Source organism: Sorex fumeus, unplaced genomic scaffold, assembly GCF_029834395.1.
Source record: "Sorex fumeus unplaced genomic scaffold, SorFum_2.1 ptg000098l, whole genome shotgun sequence".
In the NCBI taxonomy this organism is placed as follows: domain Eukaryota; kingdom Metazoa; phylum Chordata; class Mammalia; order Eulipotyphla; family Soricidae; genus Sorex; species Sorex fumeus.
In genome coordinates this window covers 40,663,519-40,678,154 of record NW_026606155.1, presented here as the reverse complement: position 1 = coordinate 40,678,154, position 14,636 = coordinate 40,663,519, and the positions used below count along the sequence as shown (strand labels likewise).

The 14,636-nt window shown below is 44.4% G+C and overlaps 1 pseudogene; it reads right to left on the bottom strand.

Moving 5' to 3' along the window:
* Positions 1-12,626: 12,626 nt before the first annotated feature.
* On the bottom strand, positions 12,627-14,141 carry LOC130041959 (transformer-2 protein homolog alpha-like; annotated as a pseudogene).
* Between the last annotated feature and the right edge of the window lie 495 nt (positions 14,142-14,636).

Below are 14,636 nucleotides of genomic sequence, written 5' to 3'. Positions count from 1 at the left end.
GCCTCCACATGCAAAGCAAGTATTCCAGTAATCTAAGTTATTTCCCCGGACCCTCAGTACTTTCTTCTAGATATGAGATTGTTCTCAGACTCATTTTTATTTATTTTTTCTTTGGCTTTTTGAGTCACAGCCAATGATGCTCAAGGGTTACTTTTGGTGGTGCTCAGGGAACTATATGGGATGCTGGGGATCCAACCCAGGTTGGCCACATGCCAGGTAAACGCCCTATGTCTCTGTACTATCTCTCTGACCCTCAAGTTTATTTTTTAAAAAATTTTTATTGAATCACTGTGATATACCCTTACAAAGCTGTTCATGATTAGATTTCAGTCGTACAATATTCCAACACCCATCCCTCCACCAGTGTACATTTCCCAGCACCAGTGTCCCCAGGTTCCCTCCCCCACTCCCCACCCCCTGCCTTTCTCCATGGCAGGCATCAAGCTTATTTTAAAAAATAAATATTAAGATACTGTGATTTGTGTAATTATTTATAGTGGAGTTTCAGGCTTACATTCTTCTTGATTGTGTTTGTTCTTTTCCGATCTAGTTTGAAGCACTTCCTGTATATGTGGAAGCAAAGGAAACAAAGTGGCTGGCACTCCACCATCTTCACCAGGAGAGCGACCCAGGTCTCTTCCTTGCACCAGGCTTTCTGTGTTTTAGTTTGTTTGGCCATACCCTACAGTGCTCTGAGGCTGCTTCCAGCTCAGAGGCTGGGGTTGCTCCGGTGATACTCAGGGGATCATACAGAGCCAAGCATTGGTTCCAGACTCTCACACACACACAAGGCAAGTCCTCTACCACTAAGTCACAACCCGCTGCCCAAGGCTGGTTTTAAAAAGCACTTTTTAGACTTTGTGCATAGGGTGTGTGTGTGCATATGTGTGTGTGTGTGTGTGTGTGTGTGAGAGAGAGAGAGAGAGAGAGAGAGAGAGAAAGAGAGAGAGAGATTGGGGATGGTCATTTCTTATTCCTTGTAGAGAAAAGCATTTTACTCTTAATTTTTTATAGTATTTTTTATTTTATAAAGTAGTTCACAATATTTGATTACATGTAATATTCAAACACCAGTACCACCACCATATTTTGGACGTTTCCTCCCGAACCATAATACCTGCCCCAAAGCAGAACTGAAATAATATATTTTGTATTGTTTGTTATGAAAAAATGCTGAAAATACTACAAAAAAGTATCCTTAGAGGAAGGAGGGTGAAGATTGTTGTATTTCACCCAGGGACCATTAAGTCCTTCAATAAGATATCTCTAACATGTTGTTAGAGGTTGAGCCTTGTGTGCTTACATTTTTAATTGTTAACAAAAAGTTATTTCCTGAAATAAAGATGAAGGAAGGAAGGAAGGCTTGAGAGAGAGCGCAGTGAGTCATCAGACTCAACTTAGTGAGAGCACGGGGCCACCAGCGTGATGAGGGAGGCTGCTTGCTTCATCCTCCATAGGACCCAGACACCCAGCACAGCAGCTAGGAAATCCTTCTGGTGTGAGCAGAGACCTCCTGAGAGATGCAGAGGGCCAGGAGTGCAGGGAGGAGGTAGTGGGATGCTGCTGGAGGCATGGGTGGAAGGCAGGGAATGGGAGTGGGATCAGCTGGGACTGCTCAGCGTCTAGAAAACACGGTTGAAACACTCCCTATACATGTGGAAGGAAGTTGCTTGGGCTGTTTGAAGTTGAATTGTTCAGGATGTAACCAACCTTTACACCTGATTAGGTAACACACACTGGCATGCTGGGGATGGAAAGTGGGTGATGGAAAGAGCAGGATTCCCAGGTGGGAAGTGGCAGTGGAATGTCGAAGGGGGGAAGGGGGCGCTAAGGACCTGAGCTGGACTCAGGCCGCTGCAGAGCCTGAGAGCCAGGGGCACCATCAAGAGGCTTGATGAGAGTGAAAACTGAGGCAGAGGCTCTGAAGAAGGCTGCACAGCCCCCAGACTGGGAGGAGGGAGGACAATTCAGCTCTGCCCCACCACTGAGAGATGGCCCATGACTGCAACACCCAATCCTGGAGGCGGTGGGTGACTCAGAAGAGGATTTTCTAGATAAAATCTAGGCAAGGACTGGAAAGATATACAGTGTTAAAGCATTTGCCTCACATGCGGGTAACCCAGGTTGGTTCCCCTGCACCCTGGACAACTAGGACCCAGTTGTCCTGGGTAGCCTGAGAGGAAACATTTCCAACTGTGACTAACCTCTGGATGTGTCATCACCCCACGCTGGTTCTCTTAAGCAACCTTCACCCCCAGACAGATCTAGCAGTTCGGGCCTCTGCATTGGAACCATCCCAGTGGATTCTATTTCCTGTGGGGACCTCGACTGATCCAGTACCCCATGGAGGGTCTGTGTCTTTCTACCAGCCTTTGGTTACCTGAGCCCTGCCAAGAGTGATCCCTTGATGCAGAGTAAGAAGTAAGCCCTGAGTCCTCCTGGGTGTGGCCCCAAAGATATAGAAAGAAACAAGCAAACAAACAAAACACCAAGACCAATAAGTTCCTCAGTACTTCTAAGAAGGGATTGGGAAAAAGTGCCTTGAAAGGCCTGGTTGTATTTATATCAAAGTATGAGACATCTGTGAGTTTCTTGAAGCTTCGCTATGGACAGCTGCCCGGCCACTTACCACCATTATTCTCTCCTATTTCTCTGCCATTAGTACATTCCAGGGGGCTGGGGTCATAGCAGAGCGATAGGGAGTTTGCCTTGTGTGCAGCCAGCCCAGCCGAGCCGGGTTCGATTCCTCTGCCCCCCTCTTGGAGAGCCTGGCAAGCTACCGAGAGTATCTCGCCCACACGGCAAAGCCTGGCAAGCTATATTCGATACGCCAAACACAGTAACAAGTGTCAAAATGGAGACGTTACTGCGCCCGCTCCAGCAAATCGATGAACAATGGGAGGACCGTGCTACAGTGCTACAGTACATTCTAGGGCTCAGGAGCAGTCCCAGGCATGTTTCGTGACAGAGCTCCTGCCTTATAGGTGTGAGGTCAGGAGCTGTCACACATTGAGTCACAGATTTTGGGATCCCTGGGCCTCAAATGTGTGTGACCGCTACCAAATGTGTAAGCCCTGGCCACACCTGCAACCAAGTGTGCGTGATCCCTGGGCATCACCACACAACAAAGGAAGGGGAGGAGACAAATAAATACAAGGGAAATTAAACAAAATCGGGCTTCTGACTCGTTTCTGGCCAGATTTTCTATTTACTCACCGTGTGAACTTGGTCGGCTTTCAAAATGCCCCTTTATCTATTTCCTGTTGTGTAAAGCTGGAGTAACGATAGGGCCAAGTCATGAGGTAACTGAGGACTTGGGGTCTCTCAAGTGAAGGGCTGGGCACAGGGTTGGGGTTCAGAGAATGTTTGCCTATGGGAGGAAGGGGAGGAGGAAAAGGACAATGGCAAGTCAACAGCAGTTGTGTGCTTGTCTCTGTGATAAGGTTGGGAGAAGTTGGGGAAAGGTATCCCGGACAACTGGGACCCAGAGTAACCTGAGAGGAAGCGTTTCCGACTGTGGCTAACCTCTGGGTGTGTCATCACCCCAGGCTGCTTCTCTTCAGCAGCCTTCACCCCCAGACAGATCTAGAAGTCCAGGCCTCTGCATTGGAACCATCCCAATGAATTCTGTTTCCTGTGGGGACCCCAACTGATGGAGTACCCATTAGGGGGGAGGGTCTATGTCTTTCTACCAGTCTTCAAAGCAGCCCCTTCTCTGTGTCCTCCTGGGACAGTGGCCTTAGCATTTACCCAGTTCCTGACATGACTATGAGTCATCCTTGATTGGACTTTCCTCTTCCTGAGCTCCCCAACCCCCACACCTCCAACAAGTTCCTATATCTTGAGACTCTGAGCCACAGAATTATCCCTCCTATCTGCCCCTCCTTTCCCTTCCCATGACTTCTCTCTTCCTGTCATCCACTTGGACTGTGGTAAGCCTCCTAACTGTACCTACAGCTTCTAGCTCCTAACTCATCCCATGATTGACCATCAGAAGAAGGAACATTCCAACTCTTTTGACCTTGAATTCACAACAAGGAATGTATTTCACTTCACCGCTCAGCACACACTCACAAAACTCACAAGGCGATAATGCACTTCGATGTTGCTTTTATTCATGACCCAAGAAATTGACTTGGTGACCCACTAATGGGTCCTTCCCTGCACTTTGGAAGCAGAACCCTCGAAGAGCTCTAGTTCTGTGTCTATTCCAGTGAAAGCTTTCAGTTGTTCCCATCACCTACTGGATTTACTGCCAGTGGCCTTAAAAGATTTTATAGGATGACCCAAATCTGCCTGTCTAAACATTTTCCTCCCTATCTCCATTTACATCACCTAATCTCTCTGGGCCTTCATAGTCAAAGGGAATGGAAGTATTTTTCCAATCGGAAGGGCAAGAAAGTCTTCCAGTTTCCTCCATAAAACTATAATTCTGGGGGCTGGAGTGATAGTAAGCAGGTGGGGCATATGCCTTGTATGTGGCCAACCCGGGTTCAATCCCCAGCATCCCATATGGTACCCCAAGCACTGCTAGGAGTAATTTCTGAGTGTAGAGCCAGGACTAACTTCTGAGCATCGCTGGGTGTGACCAAAAAAGAAAAAAAAAGTATAGAAAAAGTATAATTCTGGACCAAAATGATAGAACAGTGTTTAGGGTGTTTGCCATGCATGTGGCCAACCCAGGATTGATTCGTGGCACCCAATATGGTCCCCTGAACACTGCCATAGGTGATTCCTGAGCATTGAGAGGGTGTGCCCCCCACACACAGAAAGAGTATATTCTAGGCCTAGTAGCTAGTACCAAACCTACTCTTCTCAGGTTTCAAAAAAATCCCAACATTACTGTCTTTGTTAAGAATAATTCTATTTAACTCCTTTCTACCTTTCTATGTTGAAATCCATTCAAAGTCTAGCAAGAGCAAAGGACATAGGAAGAAAAGGCCAGAACATACTCATAAAATGCAATGAATCTACCAAGGGTAGAGTCACCAAGGATATTTGTTACACACAAGTTGAAAGAAGGAGATAGGAGATGAAACAACAAAGGTCTTTTGTATGTGTGTGTGTGTGTGTGTGTGTGTGTGTGTGTGTGTGTGTGTATGGGCCACACCCAGAAGTACTCAGGGATTACTCCTGGCTCTGCACCCAGGAATCACTTTTGGCGGGCTCACATATAGGATGCTGGGGTTTGAACATGCAAGGCAAACATCCTATCCACTCTACTATCTCTCCAGCCCCAAAGGTAGTTTTTATTTTTAAATTTTATTTTTATAAATTTGTTCACAATATTTGATTACATTTAATATTCAAACACCAATTCCACCATCATTACACCTTCCCATCACCATATTTCAGACATTTCTATCCCAAACTCCAAACCCTATCCCCAAAGCAGAACTGCAATAATTTATTTTGCATTGCTTATTATGAATAATCTGTTAAACATGATCCAAAAAAGTTTTCTTAGAGGAAAGTGTGTGAAGATTGTTGCATTTCACCTAGGAATCATTAAGCCATTGAAAATGAGAAAGAGAGAGAGAGAGAGAGAGAGAGAGAGAGAGAGCCCAAAACTCAAGTCCTTACATGTGCAAGGCATGTACTCTGCCACAGAGCCACAATTTGACCCCTTGAAATTTCATTTCAGTTTGGAGGTCATGGGTGCCACTGATAGTTTTTGAGCAGGTGTGTTATGCTCCATGGAGAGGTATAGGGAGACTGATATAGTCTGGATGGAGTTGGACTCAGGACAGACTAGACCAGAGATGGCTCTAGAAACTCAGGCAGACACTGTCTGGACAGTTCAGCTTTGGTCACAAATGAGCATTTTAGAGAGGAACATAGTTTCAAAGTATAAGGGACGGATAAGGGGTCTCAGGAACAGGAGGCAAGAACTAGAGAGCAAAGTTTCTGAAAGGAAAGAAACTTTACAGCTTCATGTGTGACAGATTCTCTGCTAAGACCTAAACTGCCATGGAAATGTCTTAAGGAGAAGAAACTCTCCTTTTCTGGGACCTAGCACATGTCCCTAGAGAGCAAATTGAGGTAGACAATGGGTAAGGGAGTTTAAAAAAAGGGTTCTCAGGCCCATTACCGACAGACATCACATCCTGTCCACTTGGTGATTCTTGGTGATCTGGGTGTGACTCTTTAATCGAAAGAGTGAATGCCACAGCTCTGAGCTGATGACTCCTAGCAGGTAGTCAGCATCCACAGCCGAAATCTATTAGAGGAAAGGCTAGAGGTGCCGCTTTTGCCAACGTTGTGTTCTCAGCCAGGGAGAAGTGAGTGTTACTGACGTTCAGCTCTACAATAAAACACGAACCACAGACCGCCATGAGCTTTGTGTCTGCTGAGAGCGAGATGCCAACCCTATCATTACTGCTCTTTTCATCTATCTTCCAGAGAGTTGAGGAATGGCCTGTGCTCCCCATCAGCCCAGATGAGTAGAGCCAGAGGAATTTGTGGGTCCTGCAGGGGGGCCAGGTTTCATCCTTATCAGCACTGTATCTCACTAGCATTGCCAGGAAGTAGCTTCAGAGTACTGCCAGCTTTGCTCCTAGCAAAAGGAGAAGGCTGAGCCTTGCACTGAGCTGGGTGGAAGCAGCTGATAATGATCCTTTACAACTGCACTCCCTATGATGGCAGAGGATTTTTTGACTGTCAGAAAGAGGGTGTGGAACTGTTTGTCCTGAGAAATTTTCCAGAAATGTGAATGATTTAGAACCCACAGATTGTGTTTGTGTTTTTAAAATTAAAATTGTGTCACAAGGGGTTGGAGAGATAGTACAGTAACTTGTGCATATCTGACCTGGATTCGAACCCAGGCTTCCCATACAGTTCCCCCAGCACCACCAGGAGTAATTCCTCAGTGCAGAGCCAGCAGTAACCCCTGAGCATTGCTGGGTGAGTCCCCCAGCACCCTGCAAAAATAAAAGCAAACAAACAAATAAATAAAGCTTGATTTCTTTCCCTCCTATAAGTACAACTTTGTGTCAGAATTGAGAAGCTCACGCGCAGTCAGTGCAAGGTCCAAATCCAAAGCTCATAATGAATCAGGGAGCTGGATCTCACAGCAGAGACACATTCAGGATCTACCCTGGTCTTCTTCCCACCAGGATATACAGTGACCAACTGATGGCAGCTCCTTATGGTCTGACTCAAGCCAGACTCCACTGAGCCACGTAGACTCTCTTTGACTGCACATGGAGTTTGAACTTTGATTGGCCGTGAGGGGCTACACCCAGATGTGAGATTCTGGCCTGGTTTGAAACAAGTCTCTAGGATTATGAGAGACTTTGCTGCCAACTCAGTCCATAATTAGGCTTGTTGGCTGGAGTTCTAGCTCTGATTTCCCCATATGCACTAACATGGTGAAAACGCCCTCTTTCGAAATGCGTCGACATGTTCACCTGTAGCAACAGGAAAAGAAGGAATCCGCAGAGACTCCTGACTTGGAGACCTAACAAACGTCTCTAAACTCACAGAACCAGGAGCAGGAGATTGATATTCAAACACAGAAGCTCATGGTTTGATTTTTACTTAGATAATGCAAGGGACTGATGGGACTGACAGCATCCGTCTTTTAAAATAAACTAAAAAAAACCAACCAAACACTAATATATTTACTCCGCCAGGGGTTGGTTTTCAGGGACAGTGAACCAGGAACCCATTGCTTTGGAACCTGCTTCTTTTCTAGCTTTGAAGGGAACCCAGCTAGAGACTCCTTTAAAACCAACTGACCTCTCAGTCAAAACCATGCTGGGTTCTCTTTACATTAAGAACTTTTCATTAAGAATTTCAAATACATCACCAAAGAGATAGTTCAAAGAACTGAGCTTCCGCTTTGCATGCAAGAGTCTGGTGTTCCCTCCCTGAGATCACATGGTCGTCTGGACAACACTGGATGTGACCCCCAACAACAACAACAAAAAAAAAAAAACAAGAATTTCAAACATGTTTGAAGAGAAGTCAGTCATTAGCATTCAAACCTTACATTCCCTAGGAGGAACAGAATTTTGTTTCTTCTGGAAGTGAAATGTGAAGCCATTGGCTGGTCCTGTGGCCTTCAGCATGAGACTGTCTCCAGATTCACAGATAGTTGAGAATATGAAGAGGAGGTGAGAAGCAGTCTTGTCACAATTAGAGAGCGCTGTCTAAAGACTCGGAACCTGGAAGTGGCTGATGTGTAAATGTACCTCTGGCTTTAGAAAAGCAAATAAGAGATAAGAGAGAAAAGAAGAAATAACATCAGCTCACAGAGTTACATATAATTATTTTTCCATATCCATCTCATCTTAATTATAAAGAGGTACAAATAAAATGATGTCTCTGCAAAGGGAAAACATTAGAAAAGTGTTTTTCCATCCCCAGGGTGGGGGGCAGGGGGAGGACACAGGTGAAAGGAACACTTTAACTCTACCTGAGTACAACAATACTTGCAAAAGTAGCGTACTTCTACACATCATTATTTTTGAAAAGTACTTCTTACCAAAGAAATGCTAGACTCCCCCAAAAAACCAAAACCAAAACATGAACAAAAACAACAACAAAGAAATTCTATAAGGCAGAGTAGCCACTCTGAGTTTACTTTTGGTATTGTTAGCTCATTAAAGGAGAGAAAATTATAGGTGCTACAACTGCCATTAATTACTGAGTTTCATAAATCCTTTGTTGCATGATTTTTTAGTGTGTATTTCTAAAGACAGTAATGACCGTTGCTTTTCTTTTTTGTTTTTAAGGGTAAAAATTATGGTACAGTGCTATATAAGTGCTGATTAATTTGATCCTAACTAAATCCCCAAATCTATTCCTTTGCCAGCACCTACAGACTCTTCACTGTCCCCTTATCACCTGCAAAAAATAACCTTCTTCATCCCTCAGCATTGGATTTGTGACATTGACTCCTTTATTTATATCTGAGAAAATCAGATGGCATTCAGTCGTGTAGTCTCTTTATTCAGAAGCATCTGGCATTTTGTGAGGTTCTGTAGATTAAAAATAGTGACCAAAATAAAGACAGAGCCTTGACTAGTCAGTGATAAGAGTCACAGCAAAAGCATTCAGTTACAATCTGTGATAAATATCTGCTCTTGGTGCTGGAGTGACAGTACAGCTGGTAGAGCGTTTGCCTTGCAATTGGCCTATTTGGGTTTGATCCCAGTATCTCGTACGGTCCCCAAGTCTCTGCCCCTTACCCTCTTGGGTAAGCCTCATAGGATAGGGTCCTTTCTCTCTTTTCTCCCCTCATTTATTCAGCCCTTGCTTTCTTTCTCTATTGCAGCGTCTTTTAACCTTCTCCCTTCTGGCCTTTTTTCTTTCTTGTGCCCCCTCATGCTACTAGTCGCCCCCCTACTCTCATGCAGTGGCACCCCATTCATGTAATTTTTCACCCATGGCCTCTTTGGAATATCCTGGGGCCTACAAGGGCCATGTGTTCCTAATTGAGAAATTGCGCTAAAGAAACAATCTAGCTAGTCATGCCTGTTTGGTTTCTGTTTTCTATGCTTTTTGTTTGTTTACTTTTGTGCCCAAATCCTGAGTGCTTTGGGGACCACACAATGCTGGGATTCAAGCTCAGGTCTCCTCCATGCAGAACGTGCACTTAGCCCATTCAGCTACCTCCCAGCCCTTTATCACACCTGCTTAAAAAAAGACTTTCAGGGCTGGAGGAGATAGTAGAGTGGGTTGGAGCTTGCTTTGCACACGGCTGAGCTGGGTTTGATCCCTGGCACTGCATATGGTCCTCTGAGCACCACCAGGAGTGATACCTGAGCACAGAGCCAGGAGTAAGCCCTGAAAACAAAACAAAAGGCATCCTAATGATAAGGATAAAGCATAAGGCACTAAAGGCCATTTCAATTTTTTTCAAAGAAATTAACTTTTATTTGAAAAGAGACTACTTTTCCCACACATCACTTGATCACTTGATCACTTGACTTCCAGTTAATCATCAATTTGCTCGAGCAGGCTCCAGTAACATCTCCACTCATCCCTGTCGCGTGCTAGTGTAGCCCAATGGCGTCTGTTTGTTCTAGGAACACAAAGAGCCTCAAACTGATCATTCAGGGTCTTGACCACACATACTTCTACAGATTCATACTATACAACAGTCTGCTTAAACTGAAACCCAAGCACAAAAATTTGTAAGTCTACAACTGTATCTCATGGTGTTTCATTAATAAAATTTTTTTTAAAAAAGCAAACTTAAACCACTGTCCCCTAAACCAAAATTTCAAACAGCAAAAGTATGTAAGTATGATAGGTAATAAATAAGGGTTATCCTTCACTGATTAAAGGAATACTTAAATACTTCAAGAAAGCCAACACAAAAATCACACTTTAAGTTTGTAAGTTTTAACAGATGTATTTTAAATACAAAGTGTTTGATTCCCACACACTTTTCATCTCTAAAACACAGCTTAAGGGGGTATGGTGCCGCCAGCAGGTCAATATGTACCTGTGAGGCGAGTGCATCAGCAGCCACATGGCGCTTTCAGACTTCCAGATACCCCAAAAAATTGCTGCTGTGCCTTTGGCCAGACCCCAAAAACTTGGGGCAAAGTTTACCAAGAAAGTAAACGGCCAAAAGTTAGGTATGTGGGAAACACACCCACAAAGCACCTCCGGCTCATCTATATAATTGGAGGCAAGGCCTCTTTGGTTCCTGATTGAACTGCTTAATGGACATGATCCCAGAGACTCAGAAACGAATCTCAGAACCCAGTGGCTTTAGGTAGAAATGCGTCTGGTCTCTGCAGTAGGCTACCGGTGCTGGGACAACCCAGGTGGGAATAGGTTTCGTGCCTTGGCCTACTCCCCCTGGCGGCCCAGTGGCCGCCATCCGTCTGAGGCCACTGGATAGTCACATTTGGGCCCCCAGTGACGAGACACACAGGGCCTCACGGGATGAGGGTGGAGCCGGGCTTGTCCTCCCCACCCCAACGAGACCCCAAGTCATCGCCCACAAAGGGCCTCTCTGGCTCCTCATCAAGCTGCTCAACGGCCTTGATCCCAGAGACTCAGAAACAAATCTCAAAACCCAGTGGCGTTTGGCAGATATGTGTCTGGACCCCGCAGTAGGTTACTATCACCGGGCCACCCCAGGGGGGAATGGGTGCTGTCCCTCCGCCTGCTCCCTCTTGGTGACTTGGTGGCTGTCATCCTCCAGAGGCCATTGGACAGTCAGGCTTGGGCCCGCAGTGACGAAACTTGTTGGGTCTCACGGGATGGGGGCGGGGAGGTGGAGCCGGGCCTGTCCTCCCCACCCTAACGAGACCCCAAGTCATCGCCCACAAACGGCCTCTCTGGCTCCCCATCAAGCTGCTCAACGGCCTTGATCCCAGAGACTCAGAAACAGATCTTGAAACCCAGCGGCTTTTGTCAGAAATGTGTCCGAATGGCCTCTTTGGCTCCTCATCAAGCTGCGCAACGGCCATGATCCCAGAGACTCAGGAGCAGATCTCTAAACCCAGTGGCTTTTGGCAGAAATCCCTCCAGATTTAAGTGTTAAAATTTCAGAACTTCAAAACCACATGGCCCTACTGCAGCCACACGACATCATATGTTATTCATAACCAGCAATAGAACACAAATTGTCTATTGTTGCCTTTTCAGCAGATCTGAGTGTTGGGATAAAATCTTAAATAATGGTGGGTCTGGTGTCGAAATAGTGAATGTGATCAAAGTAGAGAGAGAGTAATGTAGAAATCATCTGCCCCACAGGCAGGGGGAGGGTGTGGGATGGGGGTATACTGGGATTTTTGGTGGTGGAGAATGGGCACAGGTGAAGGTACGGGTGTTTCATTGTATGACTGAGACTTAGACCCAAAAGCTTTGTAACTGCTCTCATGGTGATTCAATAAATAAAATTATAAAAAATGGAAAAAGAAAAAAAAAGTAAGGTGGAGTTCATGCACAATTCAATCAGCTAATCAGTGGCTGAATAAATAGCAGTACTCCTACAAAAAAAAAAAACAGCTTAATTTGTAGGGCTAAAGCATTCCATTCATCAAAAGAAAGGAAGTGTTTCTTCTATAGTTTCAACTATCTGACTCAACTATATATACTCAACTATCCGACTACTCTATGCCACTCCAGATAAAGTCGACATGACTCAACTACTTTGTGTTACAATCTTTCTCAAAAGAAAGTTAAAAAAGGACTTCTTAAATGCATATCTCTAATGCAATGTCTATTACAATGTTTAACATAACAGAAGATTTAAAAGATCATTTCTTTCTTTATCTGATTAGCCAGCAGTTAATTTTCTGAAAAAGCAAAGAAAAAAATCATTCACAAAGTATAATACTGGGAGTTACTTTTTTACTTGAGATGTTTAACTACTCAAAATGATAACAATTACATCTTTAAGAGTACAATTAAAGGGGTGGAAAACACCAATATAACAAATACAACAAATAAAGTGTAGAATAAACCAAAGATTTTTTTCCAAGGATTCTTTTTGGGTCACACCTGGCGATGCACAGGGATTACTCCTGGCTCTTCACTCAGGAATTACTCCTGGAGGTGCTCAGGGGACCATATGGGATGCTGGAATCAAACCCATGTTGACCACGTGCAAGGCAAACATCCTACCCGCTGTGCTATCTCTCCAACCCCTTCCAAGGGTTCTTTTTGAGAAACAGGAAGGATTAAAAGCTTGGGGAAATTCAGAATTAAAAGAAAATAAAATCAAGAGAAAAGGATGTCCTCAACTGTAAACATTCTGTTTATCAATAGCGTCTTGGGCTGTAGGAACGAGATCTTGATCATGATCTGTATCAACTATCATAAGGAGAAAAGGTGATCTTCTCTACTGGTAGTCATAATCTTTGTATCTGTCATATCCATGATTATATTCACTATCATAGTTATGAATCTTGATGCCTGCAACCTCCTCCACCTCCACCACCGCATCTGCCACCTTCACCATCACTCTGAGTTGGTATGCCCATGTAAATGCCTGGTGTAGGTGTGTGTGCTCTTTAGGTGATAGAATAACTGACACAAATTCTTCTGCCATCCTGCTCCATTCCATTTGCCCTTTCCATAGCCTCCTTTGAGTCATCAATCCTCTCAAAATAAACAAAAGCAAATCCTAGTGATGATCCAGTTCACTGATCATAAACCACATTGATCCCACTCAATGGTACATATCGAGAAAATGCTTCCCTAAGATCTCTGTGGTATATAAACTAAGACCAAACACTCCAAGACAGGTGTTAGGATCTGAAATTGCCCTGCTACCTGTATGTCTCCTCCAGTTAGACATCGGAGAATGACTTTGGCTCCTTCAATACCAGTATTCTGGTGTATATGACTTACTTTGAGATGATATTCTACAACAGTGAGAATGGATCTGGATCCAGTGTAATGTCTATGAGAATGCCTCCTTGACCTTGATCTGGATTCTGATCTTGATCAAGAATGTGATTCAGGGTGTTTGGAAACCATCGAAGGAGTATGAGATCCTGACCTGCTCTCCAATTTTACATGAGCAAGTGTTCCAGTTGGAGATTTTGACTGAGAGCGAGACTCCTAGGACCCATTCATTCTTCCAGATTCTTTAATTCTACTTCACTCTTGCTTTCTACTTCTCTTCATTCTTAATTTTTTCATTTTTCTTGTATTTTCTTGTATCTTCCCTAATTCAAACAATTGAAAATAGTCTTAAAAATATTCAAGTGCTTCATCTGACCAATCTTCTGTTCAATTCCCCCCCACACACACTCAATTATAATTTTCTGATCTTTAATACTTTTCATGGGCTAGAGCAATAGCACAGTGGGTAGGGCGTTTGCCTCGCATGCAGCCAACATAGTCGACTAGAGTTCGATTCCTCTGCCCCTCTCGGAGAGCCTGGCAAGCTACTGAGAGTATCTTGCCCACACGGTGAAGCCTGGCAAGCTACCCGTGACGTATTCGATATGCCACACACAGTAACAACAAAGTCTCACAATGGAGATGTTACTGGGCTCGCTGGAGAAAATCGATGAACAACGGGAGGACAGTGACAGTGACAATACTTTTCATTAATCTTCTTTTATCTTGATTTATCTTCCATATTCTTGGGGGGAAAAAAACTTCTCAATTTCCCCACGACCATTAACTCTGCCCTCAAAGTTGTTCTTGAGATCATTCATGTCAGCCTGGCATTCCCCAGAACTCAATAAGAGACCAGTCTTGGCATGAGGGCCCACAGCCTAATCAACTGCTCACTGGACCGTGGGGAGGAAGGAAGATCCAGCAGCTATGGACGTGTTCCTCCACTCCCACTGGGTCTTGGGCTCTGGCAAAATGGCGCTTACCTAAAGGTCATTTTAGAATCTGACATCCATACCTTGACTGTCTGCAGTATTCCCCACGTGTTCCAGGCATCAACACCGTTGTCCCCAGCATTCACGGCACAGAGCAGACGTCTTTCTGCCCAGTTTCAAACCCTAATCCTACCACTGACCGGCTGTGTAGCACTGAGCAAGTAAATTGAGTCTCTATGCCTGCTCTCTGTACAAGTGAGGAGAATAATTATGGCAGACTCATAAGTTTATTCTGAGAATTAAATGATTTAAATGATAAAAATGCTTAGAAAAGCCTGTAGGGTATAATAAACAAAGTGTAAATATTTACTTATGTCACTA